This window comes from Haliaeetus albicilla, chromosome 10 (assembly GCF_947461875.1).
Source record: "Haliaeetus albicilla chromosome 10, bHalAlb1.1, whole genome shotgun sequence".
NCBI classification, from domain to species: domain Eukaryota; kingdom Metazoa; phylum Chordata; class Aves; order Accipitriformes; family Accipitridae; genus Haliaeetus; species Haliaeetus albicilla.
Window position 1 is genome coordinate 33,358,853 of NC_091492.1, and position 16,845 is coordinate 33,375,697.

Sequence of the window (16,845 nt, forward strand, 5' to 3'; positions counted from 1 at the left end):
CCTTATTGCCAGCACAGCACAGAATTAGGAATTAGATTTCTAAGTGCGCCATGTACATACCAAACATGTGGCTTCTGGCAAGCTGGATGTCGAGTTCAATCATCAGTGCTGCAAAATGTGCAGAGTGGAATATTTCGAATGTGCTCAGCATTGCATTTAATTCAACCCCCCAGTCCTATTGTCAGAAACGGGAATAGAGTTAAGTCACTGCTGCTTCCTACCACAAAATCCTCGCTGTAAATAGGCATTCCTCAGTGCCACGTGCAGCTCTGTACATTGGGTACCTCCAAACTGAGGCCAAAACTCAGCTGGTAGCCTTGCAACTGTGAAGGTGATGCTGCTGTGTCACTTTAACGCAGGACTGTTTCACTGGCAAACAAATACTGCCCAGAAAAGGAGAGGGGCATTGCTGGTCCAAGGCACTTCTTTTTTATGTTTACTTTAAAAGCCTGTTTGTGGTGTTTGAAAAGAAGTCAGTGCTGTCCTTTAAAACACCCCACATTTTGTACGCTCTTCAGGTGTGATCACAAGCAAGATAAATTAGTTTTTATTAATTACTGTTATTTTATTTCACTGTTTGCTAGACTATCTGTGGGAGAAAACGCTAAACTCTTCGAAGCCTTGCAGCAGCAGGACTTCAGCCAGCCTGGATAAAACATGGAAAGAAGCAATAAGGCCCCTCACAAATGCGCGTGATCCCTATCACTTGGCCTCCTGCATCCATTTCTCCAGTGAACATTGTTCCCATCCCATTCCTAAAAGGATTTTACTGCTTTTCCCGTTACCCTTTTGCAATAGCTGTCTATGGTAGATGTGAATTTGTGTGGCTGACTATTCTTTTGGTCCCATAAACTCCGTGTTAGCTTTGGGCTGAACAGAATCCAAAAATCTAATGGGAGGGAGGGCAAGGGGAATGAATGTACATCAAAACTCCCAGAAGAGGTACCCAGCATTTCACTGTTAGCTCTCAGAAATAGCTGTAACAGTCTTTCCCCACCTCATTATCATTATTAAATTCCCATGGGATAACAGTAAAACCCTCACAGGAAACTGCTTTTCTGCTATAGTAATACTGTTGGAACTCTTACAAAGTCACAGCTAATAAGTCTTTGAAAATAAGATGTACCTAGAGCAGTTCTAGTAGACATTTCAAGGGTGGCCAATTAGGAAAGGAAGTCTTTGCTATTTCCACATAAAATCTGTATTTCAGAAGCACTCTGGGACTCTGTCCCCAATCCACTCTGCTACAAGTGATCCTTCCCCCATACAAGCACTCTCTGTTTATAATATACACTTCAAACGCAGCCCTGCCACCTTGGCAAGCTCATGGGATCTCTTCTGATTTAGCACTGCACACATTTTCCTTGGTCTACCAGCATAATGGCGATATTTAGTAACGTAAGTTATGTTAATGAGCCCTGCCTAAATCATTGCTGTCAGAAGAAGAATGGGGGAGTCTCTTAGAACCATTAAAAATGAATGAGGAGGGAAATAAATAAGCAAAAGCAGCTCATTTGAGCTATAAAAGACTTCAGAACACAAGCTGTGTACCAAGGTACAAAAGGATGAGGCCATTATTAGCTCTATAAGTCACTTATAAATGACTCGGGGGAGGCGGAGTCACCTTTAATCACCCACGCTTAACCGGAGGTGTTGGAGTGAGATTCCTTACTGTGGTAACTGAATCCAGCCTGAAGTTATGCAAGGCAGAGATAATGAAGCAGCAGCACAGGGGGTAGATCAGCCCTAAGCCCACTACACCTCTCGGGAAGGGTCCTGTCCTAGTCTGGGATTCTGCGAGGACCCTGAAGTTAAGAAATCACCGTCCTCAGACTTGATGGCAGCAGCAGATCCATTCACCACCCTGGCTGCTGCTGGAATTAGGAACAACCACTGAACAGCTGCTCTTGAGGAATAATTAAAGCACCTCCTGTGTTGCAGAGAAAAGGTTTTATTTTTTTTTTTTCCCCAGAAAGAAACAGTAAAGGCAAATGGGTATCACATCAAGTTTAGGGATGCTCTTCCCGTTCCTCAGTTACTCAGCAACTTGCACGTTCAGCCGGGTAAACATCCCAAACTGGGCTGCTCCACAGCTGCTGAAAGAAGAATGGCTTGGCTTGAACCCTAGCAATTGGATTCCAGACAGATTTTAAATCTAGCATCACCTTGACAGCTTTCCCCATTTGGAGGGATTTACACTTCTTAATTTTAAATATTTCAATTTTTGACTGTGAGTATTGAAGTATCTGCCAAAATCTGAAAAGACCCTTTCAAAGTTGGTAAACAACCGAGCTGTGTTCACAAGGCTTTGCACATCATCATTCCTTTATACCTGGTTCTCCACTCTGTGCAGAAAGTTGTGCCTTTTTGAGAGGAGGTGTCAAGTGACACATCTGAACTCTGCAAGTTCAGAAAAACCAGAGGGTGTTCTGAACTTTGAAGGTCCGTGCCTTCAAAGTGTCCACGCTTTTCTGCAGTGGTTTTCCTATTGCAGCATGACACCAAGAAATACTGTGATCCACAACTGTATCTGCTTTTTTACCCAGAGGTAAACATCTCCCTTAGTTTCTAAGGGTCTTAAGAGCTTGTTTCCTGTGAGGCATCTCCATAGTGTCACAATGGAAGCATATCTAGCGCTGCTCCAGAGGAAGTTCAGCAAGAAATAGATATTGGCAGAGACCTGTGCAAAGGGAAAATGCCTTTTACTGCACTAATCCACCTGAAGCACATCATAGCACATATTGATTAAGAGAACTCTGATTCTAATTAATTTCTAAGAAATTTTTTGGTTTGTTCTGCAGCTTTGTGGCAAACATCAATATATTATCCTCAGCAAATTATACCTGAGTGAAATATGCAATGGGACCTTTTAAAAGGACTTACAATTCTGGGCAAACATCCAATTCCAGCTGCAAGTTTAAGACTTCCTTTGTGAACATTATGGATCTGAGACAGTGTTTGCAGTGTGTTGGCATTACTAACTGAACAATCCCCCCATTAAAAGTCCCTCCTCAGGAATCACCTTTTGTTTTAAAATCAAGATTTGGCATATAAGGTTTTGGTGTACTCTTCCGTGTTGCTTTTGCACCCGTTTCCACTGCTAAGAACAGTCAAATTTCTCTCTGTGCAGCGGATTTGCATGGGATCTACACATTTTTCAAGGAGGTAGCGAGGGAAGAGCAGCTGCCACGCGGTCATTCATGGACACGTTACTAAGCCCCCGTACACACCATCCTCACCCATGACTTTGTACCTGCCTAAGGGCTCCCTGCAGACTGGGAAGAGCTTTGTCCTTGTCCCCACTCAGCCCCTGTGCTCAGGACAGCCAGGAGCCACCTGGGGATGATGGTCCCGGCGCTGAGCGGCCCGTCTCCCACGGGACTGGTGGTAGAGCTGCCTGGAGGATGAATGCTTCATTTCGGGAGGGCTTTCAAGACACCTACATTTGGTTTCATTTTTGGGTCATGAAATTCGGTTTCATTTCCATTTCAAATGATTACAATTATGTAAAAATACCATAACATCAAGGAAAAAGTTATTTTAAAGTGAAAAATCAAAACATTTCATTTTGGAAATGTCAAAACAAGATGTTTCTTTGACACAACAGGAACCTGTTACCATCCTTTTCTTCCTTTTTCTGTCAGAGATGAAATTCCAGGGAAATTAGCATAATTTCATGAAGCTGTTTTACAGAACTACAAATTCTGACTGAATATATTCTGCCAAATTTTTCCCAATAAGCTGTAATCAACTGGGGCCACAAATCAAAACAAAACCATCACAATGAAACTCTGCTCAACTAAAATCCGATCCCGTGAAATCTGGAGTACCTTCAGCACGATGAGTAGTGCTATTCTCATTTGCAGGAAGGAAAGTAAAGTCATGGAACATCCTTTCAGGAGGTCTGGGATTAATTCTCAACTCTGTCACACACTTATGAGATGACTGCGTAATTCATTGAGATCCATAACCTCAAGGATATTGAAGTGTTAACTCCCACTGAACTCCAGGGGAGTTTGGTGGTTAAATCTCTTTAAGAATCTGGGCTTTAATCTCCCTTTGATGTATTTGTAAAATGAGGATACTATCCCCTTGTTTTAGAGGGATTTTGCAAAGCTTAATCTATAAGAAACAAGAGCGAGCTCAGGTGCTAGGGTTACACAAGCACATCTTTCTGTTGCTTAAAATTTATCTGTAGTTAGAGGACAGTCCTTCCCTTTTTTCACCTGCACCAGCAGTCGATCACAGCCACACCAAAGGCACGATACAGTTCTGCGGGATGTGGCGTAGGGCGAAACTGTGTCCCTGGCAAGCAGGCAATGAAAAGAGAAATCAAATGGCTTCATTCACTCCTGCTGTTCTCCACTCCTTTTGCCGTTACGGCCATCCCTCATTTGCTGTTGGCGAGGCTGCAATTCCCGCTTTCCAGCTGGAAAAGGAAGGTGGCGACTTCCTGCCCACCTGCTGCTCTTCATATTCATCGAGCGGCGATCCTGCCAGCACGGGATAAGCGAAAGAACGAGACGGCTTCGGTGGCTGCTCCTCTAAATCAGCGGGAAGCGGGAATGTCAGCACTGTCACGTAGGAGAGCTTTCGACAGGCGAGTACTGTCTGACGACTAGCCAGAAAGCTGCTGGACTCAACCCACCACCTCATGCTTTAGATTTTAGAAGCCACAATTGTTTGTAATGAATATGACAACACTTTCTCACCTATGTTAATTAAGTTACATCTTCCTATTTCTCTCTTGATCCGAAAACCACATGCACTCTGTATCACTCACTGCAGTCATCCAAGCAGAGTGGGAGAAGAATGATAAACACATCCAGTACCCCAAGCTTTTTATTACTAAACTGAGAATGGCATTTCTCCCCTCCTTCCAGCAAAGCTTTAAGAGGAGTAATGACAACAGAACAACTTTGCTTCACACCTGTGAAAAGAAAGGAGATACACGGGCTGCTTGTTTGGGTAATAAATACTTGACGTCGAAGTCAAGCAGAGCCAATGAAGAATATGACAAATTGGATGGACTAAAACTGCACTGTAAAGGGGACGGTCAGTCTTCCAGTTTTGTCAGATCCAGTCAGTGAAGCAATGCTGGGGAGGGGAAGGTAATCCAGATGCACATAGCCTGAAATAGCCTGTTCTAAGGGCTGCTCATACTGTATGCGAGACCCTCCGCCTTTGGGAGCAGCTGAGAGGAAAATGGACAGAACAGTGTGCAACACGAATCTGACTGAATGGACAGGAAGGCAAAGTTTTTCGTATAACTCCTGTATTCTCCCAGGGCACCTGAAGGACCTTGGGAGATGCTGAATCTCCCTAAATAGAAAAAGGGCTGGCAAAGGAGCACTGGCAGTGCCAGCGAGGAGCGGTCTCAACGCTGTTTGGGTCTCCCAGCACACTGGGGCTGGAGCGCTCCCGACAGCACACCGACACATTGGTTTCAGACCCAGACTGTGAAACTAAACAACCAGGAACATTAACCTGCAGGCAGTAACTTTGATTTTGTCTATAATTATCACGACAGTAAAACTAGGTGTGCAAAGCATCGAATGGTCATATTCAGGATACTTTATACTCCCCTTGTCCATAGGAAACTAAAATTTCTGCCAACTTCTTTCTGTTCCACAGGTGATCCAGCATGCAGTTCATCTGAAGGCATCAATTTTTTTTCACTGTGTTTCTTTTGTTCACAAATGGCCAAAAATATTTCTATTGGCTAACATAATACTTATTGATTTTACACTGCTTTGTACCATATTAAGCAACAAATGCTTTATGCCCTCATATGCTGACCACAGAAAGTATGCGTGTCATTCTCAGCAGCCTGTTAGAACAACAAACACATAACTGGAAGATCAATGCTAAAAGAAATGTTTTACTCGAATGCTGATTGTTCTATACTCAAGCAAAATGTCTTTAAAGAAAATATTTCCCTGCATGAAAAAGGGGCTTCTCATTTGTGCCACCCAGGGAGAGTGCAGCCTCCAAAAATGTCCCTTCTTACTGCAGCAAGCTGTGGGCTTGTCCTCCCACAGAGACCAAGGCTCTTCCTTCTCTCATAAGCTGGAGATGTGCTGGTAGCACAGCTGGACGAGAACACCGGCTGTTTACTAAGTCTTTCCTAATTGGGGAAGCTTCTCTTTCATACCTGCTTGTGTCCTTGGTTAGTCCAAAATGAACACCTCTCTGAATGCTCCCTCGCTCTTCGGGCTGAGCGTATCGGGGATCCACTACTGAGGATCCCACATCTTGCTTTGCTCTGGCCTTCTAACAGGTTACTCCTCAGTGAGGCATGGTTTCTGCAATGTGGAGATCACTCCCCTTTCATAATCACCAAATCCAAACACTTCTTCCTCCTAAAAATGTTTCATTAACATATTGTAGCAAGATTTTATAGTCACAGAGGAGACGAGACCCCCCCGATACCCAGTGATAAACCTCTTATGACTTCTTACCAAGGCAGGAAACCAGACTTTTATTTACTGTTTGAGACAAAGAGCTGAATCACACAGAGATCAAATCACATGCCTAAGGCTTCACAGAACATTTGTGCCCCAGCCAAGAAATGAATCCCCAAATCGCAGGGCTCTCCAACCACAGTGCCCTGTTACTCAAAACGGGGGCAGACCTTGGTCTCGCAGCCAGGATTTCCCTTGACCCACTACGTGTGGGAGCCCCACGCTTTTGCTGCCGGCACACATGCTGCTGCCACCCCCGTGGCTTCCTGTGGCTTCAGTGGCCATGGTACCTTTTATCTTTTTGGATGATACCCTTGCAGTATAATTGCACAGGCAGATGTGACGATTGGACTGTTTGAATCTCTGCGATATTTGCATAGTACAGTATTTCCATTGGCTGTGTAGAGTTTTCTTTTTTGGCACTGCCATCACATATATTACAATCATGTTAACAAGCCTGTCTTTCTAAAGAACTCCTGTTTTTCTCTTCATTACCCTGAGACACACTTGAGTCATTTCTCATCTGTCCTTACCAGGTCACTTTTGATATATTGTACAAGTGCAAAGGAGAGCTCTACTTCATGAGCAAATTCAAATGACTATTACATATATGCTGCTTTTGAGGGTGTAGGTGGGATGGAAGTGAAGCATGCATGATGTGCTGAGTAGTGTGTATTGCAGCTCCTCCGCACGCCCTGCTGCACCGACAGTGTAAGATGGCACAGCAAGGCAAGCTATGTGATTTAGCTCCCCTATTTCAGATTGAGCTGCTAACTCAGGAGGTCCCTAGCTCAATTCCCAAAGTGTCAGCCAAGATGTCAGTTGTTACAAAAAGATCTTTTAAACAACCCCTGAAGAGAAATCCTTACCTCTCCAGCTGACTAGTTTCTGCCCTGAAATGTGAGCACTAAAGGCCGCTGAAAGTCACTGTCCACCTACAAAAATTCCTATCATACTCTGAGATTTGTACCTGTTACTCAGAATTGAGAACACAGTATGATTCAGCACTGCCTCCAATTCAAATTTATTTTTTCTCTGCTAGAAAAAATAAGATCCTCTTTTAAAGGGTTTTTATCATTTTATGGAAAACTACTAAAAAACAAGTAAAATATTAAAATTCTTTTGCATCAACTGATGCAAAAGAAATTACCATCCTTATTGTGGCTTTAAGCATGACTGCAATGAAACTTGCTGTTGGTTTACTCCAGTAAAGAGAGAGAAATAGAGAAGCCAGCTTAAAATACATTTTCTTTAAGGCTATAAGAGAAGGGTAAATCCTTATAGACCATTTTGGACTTCTAAACTAGTTAGAAAAAGGCACTGGGCTGATATATTCTCTGCCTCCTTGGAATCACTCATCTTTCATCTCCATCACTGCACCGCAGACTGGAAGCATTGCTATTTTTTTGACAACATTCTCATTTTTCCAGCTTCCAAGAAATCTCTAGACAGGGATTGTCAGTTCTAATTATGCAGCTCGTGCTGCAGCGACAGGTGGTTACTGAAGACTCAGAAATGACACTTTGACATTTGCAAATGGATTATAAAGTTTGGCCCGTGTTCTTAACAAAAACCAGCCATAAAAGAGGGAAGACAGGAGAGTGGAGAAGGCAGTCACATGGAACCGGGAAGACCTGGTATTGTTGGCTTCTCCGACAAGCCTTCCCAAACGCATGTGTGCAAGGTGCACCTGGGCTGACTATGGGCATGCCAGTCCTCAAGCTGGGAGATCTGCAGAGATTTACAACATATCTAACCAGTTGAGCACTAAAAGCAGTAGAGTTATGTATGCGTGGTGCTGTGCCCACATAATTTAGCTCTATACCTTCCTCCGTAGAGTACAGCGTTGGGTAAACTCACTAGCTCGGGCATCCCGGTGCCATAGGCCACAGCATGCCACAGACATCACAGTCATGGCATGTCTCTAGCCCTCCAGCAAAAAATTGGTTTGGATGCTCAAGGATCCAGTCTTTAGTAGCACCATTTTCCACCCATTAAGTGGAGACAACAGCAGTTTCTACTTCAGAGGACACCCTGAATGTTTGGAGCATTAAGGATGCAATATTTCTGCCCGAGGATTTCATCTAAACCTCAGACTTTTCTTTGACTCTGGTAAGCTTTGATCCTACCTTAAAGGGCCAGCACTTCTACCCTCAGACAAGAAGTGTCCTGCTCTTCTAATTTCTTTCTAAAGAATAATGGGTCATACATAAATTTTAATTAGGGACACTGCTGAGAACTGATCTGACCTAAGCCAAGTATGAGACCAGACTTCCACAGCCTTAAAGGAGGTGAGAGCCACGCAGGAGAAGTGAATGAAAAGACCCTGCAGTGAGAAGAGAATGCCAAGATGAAAGCAGAGGAGTTTGAACTCTTCAGTGCTCTCAGACTTCAGTGTCCCACAAGCACAGATCTGCAGGCAACTACTTGAGTTAAGCCATGTCTCAGCTGGTACTTAATAGAACAATGACCAAATTCTGCTGAAATTACTTGTGTAACTTAGACAACATCCTGAGCAAGGGCATTACATTTCAGTCAGTCCAACAGAGGGAAAAGCAGATGAAATATGTTTAGCAATGGCAGGCTTTAGAAGTTAGAGTTACAAGGACAAAGAGATTTCCATCTTGGTAATAGGATGACTTCAAAGAGTCTTAAAGACTCAGTCCTCTTTCTGATACTGAGTTTGCACAGGCAAAGTCTAGTCTATTCTCTGGCAAGTATTCAGATATCCAACATTACCACTTAGAAGAAAAAGCTGTTGCAATATACGTACACTCATGCATGCATGCCAGGCTCTGAAAAGCTGGCCAATACCTTGCGGTGACTGGAGAAAAATAATGCAACAGCAAAGCACGAAATATTTCTCAGAGAGACCTATGCCTTTTTAAGCCAAAAATCACTTACAGAGAAGCATATACAAGCAGGATTGTGCTCCAACAGAAGAGCAGCAGCCATAATACACAAGTGCCAGATGAAAGCTGGCATCAGCCAACACGGATAGGCTGAAATGCCAGAGAATGCTTTCCAAACTACGCTTGCTGTAAAAGTGACTGCAAAGTTTGTATTGGAACGGGAGAGAGTATCCTTCCCCACCGGAGCCGTGGGCTAGGATACTGAGCAACGAGGGGATTTCTGTCCTCACTTGACCCACTAACACAACCTTCTCTTTCTCCAGTTGCCTATTTCTGGACAACTGAAGATAAATGAGTTTTCACACTGGACTGCAAAACGGCACGTGGCTGTGAGCTCGTCACCCCTCACATTGGTGAGCTGTGACACACGGAGGTCGGGCTGTGACTACGCTCGCGTGAGTTGCACCAGACTGGCGTGGCTGGGGGCTCACTGCCTGATACACTTGTTTTTAACAAACTCCTCTCTGCAGCTTGCTTGTTATCAACCAAGCTCCAGGCAGGGCTGTCTGTCCTTTCCCCCTCTGCTAGGTACATGCTCTCTTTGCACTCATTTAAGGAAGATGTCAAGCTCTTGAGGCCTATTGGTTTTCTTTTAACGGGGAAACGGGAGTGAATCAAGGGGTGCATGCATGTGTGTGGACACACACGCATGTGCACAGGTACACAAGGCCAAAGCTGGGAACAGGACAGGAGTGATCCTGGCTTTCCCAAGTATTCCATAGGCTGGGTAGCAGTGCCATTTCCATCAGGCTTAAAGGAAAATATCAGCATAACTCTAACATGCCTCCCACCATCTGCAAACACTGCTGCTACTAATGCTTACCTTTCATTTTACATCTCTAAAGAAGCCCCTTGCAGTGGTGCTGAGCTAAACCCAGGCTCCTCCAGCATCTCTCTGGGGACAGAAATAATCCAAAACCACTTGCTCCCCACCGTGAACAAAGGTCATTATTTTGACAAATTAGTTAAATCTCTCTCAGTCAGCAGTGATGACCCTGAATTATTCAGCATGCATCTGTCTTTTTCCCTTACAAAAACGGCCTGTAAAGCAATAAGTGTATTTCACTTGAACCACTTCTTAAAGATGTAAGGCAGTTTGGGTTCACTCCAATGCCCCTTGAAGTCAATGGGAGTCTTTCATTTAATTTTCATTTAATTAATTTCATTACATTTGCAGATGATGCCAAGCTGGGAGGGGCTGTAAGTACTTTGGAGAACAGGATTAGAATTCAAAATGATCTTGATAGTGTAGAAAACTGTCTGAAATAAATAGATGTAATTCAAGAAAGGTAAGAGCAAAGTATAAAGTTGCATAAAAACAATTAAGTACAGGATGGGGAAAGATTGACCTGGTGACAGCAGTGAAGAAAAGGATCTGAACTAGAGAGGATCAGAAACTCTCCAACTCTAGGGATCATTGAGGACTGAAAGATAGCAGAAATACCATCTACAGTAATTTTTAAGATCTGCTTAGACAAATGACTGTCAGGAATGTTTTCCATAGCTGGACATATTGTTCCTTTCAGCTCAGTTTGAAGCGTTCAGTGATTTTTAAGCCGTATATTCAGGTATGTAACGTACAACTTCTCCTGTCAGTAGTCCATGCATATTATCTACAAGAAATGTGGGGTTTCTGGGTAAAAAGGGAAACAAGTATTTCATCTTTGTTCCTCAGATTCAATATTGATCACAAAAGCAAAGTCATGTCCTGTTGTACTGGAAAATATATTTTGCACACTAACAGACAGAACAGTACAACCCATGTGAAAGCCACCACTTAAAGCTCTTCTGAACTTCTAGACAGGAGACAAAAGCAGACTGCAGCGTTCAGCACCCTTTCTGATGACCTGGGTGAACTAAAGTCTTTTTTAGCAACGTAATTTATGTTGCTAGAACGCAATTAAATAAGTTTGCAGTTCACAAAGTAAATGTTATTTCATACTTACTTCTTCCCTTATAAGATGTGATAAAATGCTAAATATATTGTTCTCACCTGTATTTATAGCAATAACGGTGATAATTTACATCACTTTGTGAAGTATTCTGATGCGCAAGACAAGCCATTGCCTCAAAACTGATTGCATTTCATTAAATCAAGAAAATTCAAGGAAAAAACATATTAAAAAGATGGGAGCAAAGGCATCCTGTTTTCCTCATATAGCTAAACAAAGGCCTGATCTAGGACCAGTTAAATTACTATGGATCAATACTGTTTCATTTCCGTGTCTCTTTCCTTGCACAGTCTAATAAAATAATAACAACAATGGTGATGATGATGAACATTTTGTATTTGAACTATTCCTATTATCTAAGTGTCTCAGCATTTTGCAAAAAAAATCTCCCAACAACACTTTGTAAAGCACATCATAGTGAAGTCTCAGTGTCTATGACATAGACGTGTCTGTGTGCATTTTTTCATATGAATACGTATTTATATAGTATAGATATTTTTATCCTCATTGTGCAAATAAAGGAATGAAATGTTTATGAAGCTTTCCCATGGTCACAAAGTGCTGGGGAATGCTATCTGCAGATGCTCTCGGGGGCTAGAAATGAAGTCTCATTACTCTAAGGGTTGAGAATAATCAATCAAACCATGAAAATAGCTACACGTAGCATAAATAGGAAAGCCAGGCCACAAACTATTTCCTCTCACAGACATACTCTAGAAAAAATTATGAAACAAAAAATACACTCGTGGAATGGATAGAAGTCGAGGTGAGGACTGAAGAGATGCAGTTTCTATTTCATTTCTGCCATTTGACCTCATAAAAGGTTTGTTTTCTCCTCATTTTGTTCATTCATTGATGTTTTATTCATAGCTGTTTAGATTGTCACAGGACAGTATCTGATAGGGAACTGCAGTTCCTGGTCATTGAGACTCAGTCCTGATGGGAGATGTAGGTGCTATCGTAATATAAATGCACTGAAAGAGACGGTAATAAACACGGTCAGAGCAAATGTCTGTCTCATGTCTGCAGCTCTTACAATACAGAAGGTAACAGACCAGATATATAGGATTTAGGCTATGACGTGCGTGGGGCTAACAGTCAGCAAAGCAAAGACACTTCTTCAGACATGCTCAGGGTCAGTATAAGATTAGAAAAACATCAGCTTTTCTCACCATAACCAAAAAGAAAGCCAAACTGCGCTCTAGCTCTCAACCTGTCAGCCCTATTGCAGCTAATGGGGTTACATGGCAGTGCTGCCTAGGTGCCATTTGGCCTTCAAGTGAAAAGCAGTTGATCTTGCTGCTAACCTGAGCCTACCGTTCCTCTGTGCTTCCTTCCACTTTCAAAGAAATGACAAGAGGAACACATTCAAGAAAACATTTCAGGACCCTGTTTCAGTGAGGATGGGGAACCGAAGGTGGAGGATGATTTGAAAGCATTTTGTAAGATTTTAGCTGCTTGTTCCCCATTGACTCTGACGGGAGTCATGCTGCTTTGATCTTCCAAACGCTTTCACGCTCTTTCCATCCTGACAAGCGCTCATACCATGTATCTATTTCCTCTTAAGTCGAGGTGAGTCCTGAACTTTGATATCTGAACTGTCTTCAAACAACCAAGAAGAAAGAATAGCCAGATTATGAAAGAGACTCCATCTGAAAGCATACTACCCTGTTGTATTGACAGGTCTTGCAAGTTCTCAGTGTTTAGGAATGGATGATGTTGGTAACAAAGCTGCATAACTGATCAAGCAGCCCCGGGGAAGCTGTATTTCGGGTGAAGACACCAGGGTACGGTAGCTATAGGAATGAGCAGGTGTGGGTCTGTGCACTCAGCAGCTGGATCCCTTCCAGCAAACCCTGTTTAAAGCCTACAACGGACTCTGGACACTTCGTGGAAGAACTGTACCAGTCAGCAGCTTGTCTCTCCCAGCACAGACTGGAAGAAGCCAAGCAGTTCCATGCATGCATTCTGGATGCAGGCAACAAAGACATGAAGAGGAAAAAGGATGAAGCCATGAGGAAGTCTTTTAATCTGGATTTGGCCTTGTAATTGAACAATGGTCTAATTAGTTAGCAAAATCTTCCAGATTTGCATAGCAGTGCGGGGATTCTCAAGGGCACTAGAAGGACTTGGCCACTAAGGTCCCAAATGATCAGATGCAGACGTGAAATTCTGCTAGTTCGTGCTGAAAATCCCCCTGTGGAAATCAGGATTACACCACAGACAAAGGATGGGTGACTACTCTTGTGTCTATCTAATTCATTACAGGTTTTAAACACGGAGGCATAAGAAAGGGACATTTGAACACCAGGATTTGCACGAAGTTCTGCAGTACCCTGGACAGACCTGCGTCTCTTTCAAAGGCAGCTATACCCATCTCCAAAGAAACATGTATGAAAACATGTAACAGAATTGTCCAGCAGCAGCTTCACTTGCTCTTGCAGTGCTTAGAGATGTGTTATATCTTCACTCCTGCCTGAAAGAGCAGCTGCTGTTACTCACATATGAGCTGGCAGAAATGAACCTTCTAAAATAAAAGATCTCCTTTTGACAATCGCACACATGGTATAGAGGAGAAGAAAGGAGAATTAGCAGAGTTTTACATTCAGTTATTGTTATTTGAACGAGGCAGGTGATGGAGCCTTGGTCCTGCAGCGTCTCTCATTCTGCTACAAATCACACAAATACACAGCCATAAGCCTAAGACCAATCAATTTTTACAACAAACCTGAGGCATCAACTCCTCTTTTTTGACTCACTCAAGTCTAAGTAAGCTTAGAATCAGACCACACACATCAGCCCAGGGATGTGGACCATTTTCCCAAAAGCGGTGCTTCCAGAAGTACAACCACAGCACCAGCTAATCTTCAGCACTTACCTTTGCAAGTACAGCTCAGGGGGGAGGAATAAAGCTGGCACAGAAAGTGCATTTCATGAGGCCGCTGCTTTTTAGTTTGGCAACGAGTGCCCACATTTGTGAACTATGTTAGAAGTCTTGAGTCCCTCACATACACCTACAGGAAAGAGCAGAGCCATTCTGCTTACTTCTTAGCAGGATGCTAAGATGACTTTTTTTCCTTAAGCTTAAGAAATTCCCAGGAAGATGAGTGGAGCGGTTTTTATAGCGAGACTCTTCAGGAATTGCTAGTTCAAGAGTTAGGCGGATACGTGAGTGTTTCACTTCTTTACAGGGCATGCGAGTGATACAACAGTGCAGCCTGTCAGATCTTCTCTGGCATTTCACAGATACGCTTGCTCTTTTTTAAAGACCTCATGGCCAAAACCCAGAAACACTTACGTATTTAGTTTTGATGCTGTGCCAGACATACTCAGTCTTTAGTGCTTCACTTATGCTAATCCGCAAGTCCCCTGCAGAAGCATACCCTGTCCTACCTTGCAGGCACCTGGAGCGGCTGGGCAGCTGCACCCTCTCCTGGTTTCCAAACAACGTGAACAAACTGGACAGCTCAACTATATGCAAAGTTCCCTGGAAAAATGTACATATTACTGCCAAGCTCTCGGCACAGCGAGCTGGCAACAGCTCACTCTGGTTTTATCCTTCACACTCACCAGTGGGCTGAGTAGACAACTGATGACAAGGGCTAAATATTGCTGCAATTCTACAGAGCTCAACCCAGTACCGCAATTCCAGCTGCTCATAAACTTCCCTTTTTTATTTAAAACAGAGCAGAGACTGGGCTCATTTGGTATCCCTGTACTCGCTAATCATGCACTTGTCATTGCAGCTTCAAAGCGGCAGATTGCAAGGTTTGCTGGTGTCCCGTCACTCTCCTCTCTTTTCCTGCTGGAAGCCCGCCTGTGCCATCATTCAGCTGAGCTTCAAGACCTACGAGGAAAAAAGTTGCCTGTATCTGATGACGGCCACTCGTCCATTCCCAGGCAGACTAAGACCGAGAAAGAGGAAGCACTTCTTTCTGTGGTATGGCATTCAGTGGGCTCCACAAAACCTTCTGAACTTCTCCAAGTATTATTTGCTGTGAGATTTTTAGGTGAGTTACTGAACTCCTTATTTACCCCTCAGGTGAGTAAAGGTTGTCTGCCTCAGGAAGATTCTATGAGGGACTCGCTAAGATTATTCAGAATTTCTTTCAGAAGCAGAGGTGATTCTCACCATGCAAAATCACATTATAGACAGAGAAAAGCTGATTACAGGATATGTATAGTTCCTCCCTGGGCTCTTCTCTGCTGTGTCTCACCCAATCTCTGTGTACGTACGTGCAGATTTCAGTGGGCTGAGATACAGCAGTTAAGAAGGAGCTCCCTCATACTTTTTATTTGTTTGAGAAGCAGGACTCCATATAATGGAGGGAGAAGGAAAATGAAAGATGTGATATTTACAACAAAACTATGATTGCTGCAAAATCTCAGCATGTATTCACGCCTATAGGACTGCCGGGGATGAAGCTGCACTTCAAACTTGTTGGCTTCCATGTTTTTTTGCATAAAGCAGTACTAAAAAAGAGTTGTTCTATCACCCTCAGACATTGAGAAGAGCTCTTAGCACAGTTTCATCTGGATCTTTGAGCCTTCTTCCCTCAGACATGTGCAGACAAGGGAGATTTTAGTTTCTTTGCACTTATAGATGGATATGTGTGAATCCTGAAAGGCTTTCACAAGCTAAAATACATCTTTCCACATTAGCAGACACTTAGATGGAGACATCACTCACATGGCATCTGTGTCTGTCCTACCTGCTTTTTATGTACAAAACACCATCCACAGAAGTAGCCTGGCCAACTCATTTCACCAAGAATGCTTTCTTCCAAATCCTCAGAGCTGGCTAGCATGTAAATGTTGCTTTTTAGGCTCCTTGGATTACAACAATTTCTCATTCCCATATCTACTTGAAAATCTTCTGACAAAATTTATGACCAAAGACAATTTTCCAATGGATCAATGTAAGCTTCTTCCTCTTTTGCACAACTTCTTAATAGACTGCGTGTACTGCAAAAGCATGTCCCCTTGTAATACGTTATTCCTCATACAATTTTAGAGTTCATCTACTTTAAGTAAATCTGGCTGTTTCAGCTAAAAGTTGTGTAGCCTTAGGGATTCTTTATCAGATGAGCAGATGATCTTTTTAACACCTCGAGTTTCTGACTTTCATATCTTTCATTAAATCAATCTCCCTTTCATGATTTATATTTATGCCAATGCCCAATTCTATTACAACTCTCTCTTCTGCTTTCTCAATTTCCTCTATTATTCTTTTTTGGGTCTATAATATCGTTTCAGTGGCTAACTCATAGGCTGTCACTTCACATTTATGAACTGAAACATGAACGTGCATTATTGCTTTATTTTTATGAAAATCCATGATAACTAATGCATTGATTCAATTTCTACCAAGAAATTTTATGTTTGGTTTCATGGTAGCTGGCCTCTAACCTCCATCCCTCCAAATAAACTTTTACATCTTTATTTACATACTGGGATCATTACAATTCTTTTATCTCCCTGTCCCAATGACTTGAGAAGCTATAATGGATTTAGGTG

At 42.8% G+C, this 16,845-nt stretch overlaps 1 protein-coding gene across 1 annotated transcript in view; it reads right to left on the bottom strand.

Annotated features, from left to right (window-relative positions):
• The window catches only part of TMEM132D (transmembrane protein 132D), a 271,023-nt gene that overhangs the window by 14,178 nt on the left and 240,000 nt on the right, over positions 1-16,845 (bottom strand). The window lies entirely within an intron of this gene.